Here is a 5,162-nt window from a genome sequence, read left to right as displayed (position 1 = left end):
CTGCCTGGCAACCGCCCCGTCTGAGAAGTAAGGAGCCCCTCCGCCCGGCAGCCACCCCGTCTGAGAAGTGAGGAGCGTCCTCCCTCCTCGTCTGGGAGGGAGGTGGGGGGGTCAGCCCCCCGCCCGGCCAGCCGCCCCGTCCGGGAGGTGAGGGGCACCTCTGCCCGGCCGCCCCTACCGGGAAGTGAGGAGCCCCTCTGCCCGGCCAGCCGCCTCGTCCGGGAGGGAGGTGGGGGGGTCAGCCCCCCGCCTGGCCAGCCGCCCCGTATGGGAGGCGAGGGGTGCCTCTGCCCGGCCGCCCCTACTGGGAAGTGAGGAGCCCCTCTGCCCGGCCAGCCGCCCCATCCGGGAGGGAGGTGGGGGGGTCAGCCCCCCTCCCGGCCAGCCGCCCCATCCGGGAGGGAGGTGGGGGGGTCAGCCCCCCGCCCGGCCAGCCGCCCCGTCCGGGAGGGAGGTGGGGGGATCAGCCCCCCGCCTGGCCAGCCGCCCCGTCCGGGAGGGAGGTGGGGGGATCAGCCCCCTGCCCGGCCAGCCGCCCTGTCCAGGAGGTGGGGGGGGCGCCTCTGCCCGGCCGCCCCTACTGGGAAGTGAGGAGCCCCTCTGCCCGGCCAGCCGCTCTGTCTGGGAGGGAGGTGGGGGGGTCAGCCCCCGGCCCGGCCAGCCGCCCCGTCCGGGAGGGAGGTGGGGGGGTCAGCCCCCCGCCCGGCCAGCCGCCCCGTCCGGGAGGGAGGTGGGGGGGTCAGCCCCCCGCCCGGCCAGCCGCCCCGTCCGGGAGGGAGGTGGGGGGGTTAGCCCCCCGCCTGGCCAGCCGCCCCATCTGGGAGGTGAGGGGCGCCTCTGCCCGGCCGCCCCTTCTGGGAAGTGAGGAGCCCCTCTGCCCGGCCAGCCGCCCCGTCCGGGAGGGAGGTGGGGGGGTCAGCCCCCCGCCCGGCCAGCCGCCCCGTCCGGGAGGGAGGTGGGGGGGTCAGCCCCCCGCCCGGCCAGCCGCCCTGTCCGGGAGGGAGGTGGGGGGTCAGCCCCCCGCCCGGCCAGCCGCCCCGTCCGGGAGGGAGGTGGGGGGGTCAGCCCCCCGCCCGGCCAGCCGCCCCGTCCGGGAGGGAGGTGGGGGGTCAGCCCCCCGCCCGGCCAGCCGCCCCGTCCGGGAGGGAGGTGGGGGGGTCAGCCCCCCGCCCGGCCAGCCGCCCCGTCCGGGAGGGAGGTGGGGGGATCAGCCCCCCGCCCGGCCAGCCACCCTGTCCGGGAGGTGAGGGGCACCTCTGCCCGGCCGCCCCTACCGGGAAGTGAGGAGCCCCTCTGCCCGGCCAGCCGCCCCCTCCGGGAGGGAGATGGGGGGGTCAGCCCCCCGCCGGGCCAGCCGCCCCGTCAGGGAAGTGAGGGGCGCCTCTGCCCGGCCGCCCCTACTGGGAAGTGAGGAGCCCCTCTGCCCGGCCAGCCGCCCTGTCCGGGAGGGAGGTGGGGGGTCAGCCCCCCGCCCGGCCAGCCGCCCCGTCCGGGAGGGAGGTGGGGGGGTCAGCCCCCCGCCCGGCCAGCCGCCCCGTCCGGGAGGTGAGGGGCGCTTCTGCCCGGCCGCCCCTACTGGGAAGTGAGGAGCTTCTCTGCCCGGCCACCACCCCATCTGGGAGGTGTACTCAACAGCTCATTGAGAACGGGCCATGAAGACAATGGCGGTTTTGTGGAATAGAAAGGGGGGAAAGGTGGGGAAAAGATTGAGAAATCGGATGGTTGCTGTGTCTGTGTAGAAAGAGGTAGACATGGGAGACTTTTCATTTTGTTCTGTACTAAGAAAAATTCTTCTGCCTTGGGATCCTGTTGATCTGTGACCTTACCCCCAACCCTGTGCTCTTTGAAACATGTGCTGTATCCACTCAGGGTTGAATGGATTAAGGGCGGTGCAAGATGTGCTTTGTTAAACAGATGCTTGAAGGCAGCATGTTCGTTAAGAGTCATCACCACTCCTTAATCTCAAGTACCCAGGGACACAAACACTGCGGAAGGCCGCAGGGTCCTCTGCCTAGGAAAACCAGAGAACTTTGTTCACTTGTTTATCTGCTGACCTTCCCTCCACTATTGTCCTGTGACCCTGCCAAATCCCCCTCTGCGAGAAACACCCAAGAATGATCAATAAAAAAGAAAAAAAAAAAAAAAAGAAACCCTCACCCCACAACAGTCACTCCCCAACTCTGACTCCAGATATACTTTTTTTTTTTTTTTTTTTTTTTTTTTTTTGATACAGAGTCTCCCTCTGTCGCCCAGGCTGGAGTGCAGTGGCGCAATCTCAGCTCACTGCAGCCTCTGCCTCCTGAGTTCCAGTGATTCTCCTGCCTCACTCTCCCGAGTAGCTGGGATTACAGGCACACGCCACCACGCCCGGCTAATTTTTTATTAGTAGTAGAGACGGGTTTTTATCATGTTGACCAGGGTGGTCTCGAACTCCAGACCTCAAATGATCCGCCCGCCTCTGCCTCCCAAAATGTTGGGATTACAGTCATGAGCCACCGCGCCCGGCCCAGATTTGCCTTTTCTATGGTTCATAGAAATGGAATCATATTTGGCCAGACGCAGTGGCTTATGCCTGTAATCCCACCACTTTGGAAGGCCGAAGCAGGTGGATCACCTGAGGTCAGGAGTTTGAGACCAGCATGACCAACATGGTGAGACCTCATCTGTACTAAAAATACAAAAATTAGCTGGGTGTGGTGTTGGGCGCCCGTAATCCCAGCTACCTTGAGGCAGGGCGCGGGGGGTTGAGGCATGTGAATCACTTGAACCCAGAGGACAGAGCTTTCAGTGAGCCAAGATTGCACTACTGCACTCTAGCCTGGGTGACAGAGCCAGACTGTTTCAAAAAAAAAAAAAAAAAAAAAATTGAATCATTAAATACGTAGACTTTTGTGTCTGGCTTCTTTCACTTAGCACAATACTGTCCAGGTTCATCCATGTCCATATGTCATTCCGTCATTCCTTTTTTTTTTTTTTTCTGAGATGGAGTCTCACTCCGTCGCCCAGACTGGAGTGCAGTGGCACGATCTCAGCTCACTGCAACCTCTGCCTGCCAGGTTCAAGCAATTCTCTTGCCTCAGCCTCCAGAGTAGCTGGGACTACAGGCGCCCACCACCACACCCGGCTAATTTTTTGTATTTTTATTAGAGACAGGGTTTCATCATGCTGGCCAGGCTGGTCTCGAACTCCTGGCCTTGTGATCCACCCACCTTGGCCTCCCAAAGTGCTGGGATTACAGGCATAAGCCACTGCACCTGGCACCCCCCCAGCTTTTTTTTTTTTCTAAGAGGGTCTCACTGTGTCACCCCGGCTGGAGTGCAATGATGCAATCATAGCAGACTCCAGCCTCGACTTCCCCGGCTCAAGCCATCTTCCTGCCTCAGCCTCCCAAGTTGCTGGGACCACAGCCACGTGCCACCACGCCCGGCTAATTTTTGTATTTTTCGTAGAGGCAGGTTCTCCCGATGTTGCCCAGGCTCGTCTCGAACTCCTGGGCTCAAGCAATCTGCTTGCCTCAGCCTCCCAAAGTGTTAGGATTACAGGTGTGAGCCACCACGCCCAGCCTGTCATTCTTTTGTATGGCTGAATAATATTGCATTATATGGCGCTACTCAACATCTTTTATCTGTTCATTCGTTGGTGAACATTTGGCATGTTTGCACTTTTTGCCTTTTATAAAGCTCCTATGAACATTTGTGTATGTTTTTATTTAAACACTTATTTTCAGGCTGGGCGTGGTGGTTCACACCTTTAATTCCAGTACTTTGGGAGGCTGAGGCGGGTGGACTACCTGAGGTCAGGAGTTCGAGACCAGCCTGGCCAACATGGTGAAAACCCCATCTCTACTAAAAATACAAAATTTAGCTGGGAGCGTTGGTGGGCGCCTGTAGTCCCAAGCTACTTGGAAGGCTGAGGCCAGAGAATCGTTTGAATCTGGAAGGTGGAGGTTGCAGTGAGCCGAGATCTCGCTACTACACTCCAGCCTGGGTGACAGAGCGAGACTCCATCTCAAAAAAAAAAAAAAAAAAAAAGGCAGCTGGGATGTTTTTTTGGGACACGACCTTGCACTGTTGCCCAGGCCGGAGAGCAGTGACGTGATTATAGCCCACTGCAGCCTCGAACTCCTGGGCTCAAGCGATCCTCCTTCCTCAGCCTCCTGGGTAGCTGGGACTACAGGCTGACACCACCACCCCTGGCTAATTTCTATATTTTTTGTAGAGATCATGTTGCCAGGCTGGTCTCAAATTTCTTGGCTCAAACAATCCTCCCACCTTGGCTCTCAAAGTGCCAGGATTACAGGCATGAGCCGCCACACCCGGCCACAGCTGGGATTTTGATAGGGATTGTGTTGAATCTGTAGATCACTTCTGAAGTAATGAAATTTTAATAATATTAAGTCTTTTAATCCATGAACATGATTTCCTTCCATTTATTTAGGTCTTCTTTAGTTTCTTTCAATGATGTTTGTAGTTTCTTTTTCTTTTGGAGAGGGAGTCTTGCTCTGTCACCCAGGCTGGAGTGCAGTGGCATGATCTCGGCTCACTGTAACCTCCGCCTCCCGGGTTCAAGCGATTCTCGTGCCTCAGCCTCCCGAGTAGCTGGGATTACAGGTGCGCACCACTGTACCCGGCTAATATTTGTATTTTTAGTAGAGAAGGGGTTTCACCATATTGAACAGGCTGGTCTCGAACTCTTGACCTCAGATGATCCGCCCACCTCGGCCTCCCAAAGTACTGGGTTTACAGGCGCGAGCCACTGCGCCTAGCCTCATCTTTTCTTCCACACAGATGCTTCGTCTTGGGTAAACTCCTCGACTCCCAAGGCCCCAGCCTCCATCTTTACCTCAGAGCCTCCTGAACCTGCTCCTCCAGCCTCACCTTCCTCCAGCCTCACCGCTCTTCCCTGGACTCTCAGCTCCGCACCCCTGGGGCCTCAGAACTACCTCTGCCGGGGCCTCAGAACTACCCCTTCCGGTTTCTCCGGCGTAACCTTCCGCCTACCTTCCTGAGAGTGGTTGGTGACAGCAGCCGGGGCTAGAAACCTCGAGCCTACTGTGCTTGAGTCCTCTCTTGCTCTTTACATCCCAAATCCCATCAGTTGTCACGCCTTGTGCCTTCTGCCTCTCAAATATTCAGAAAGCAGATCTATGCTGGGCACAGTGG

This window comes from Pan troglodytes, chromosome 6, assembly GCF_028858775.2.
Source record: "Pan troglodytes isolate AG18354 chromosome 6, NHGRI_mPanTro3-v2.0_pri, whole genome shotgun sequence".
Lineage (NCBI taxonomy): Eukaryota > Metazoa > Chordata > Mammalia > Primates > Hominidae > Pan > Pan troglodytes.
The sequence above is the reverse complement of the archived record's forward strand: the minus strand, read 5'-3'. Positions refer to the sequence as shown.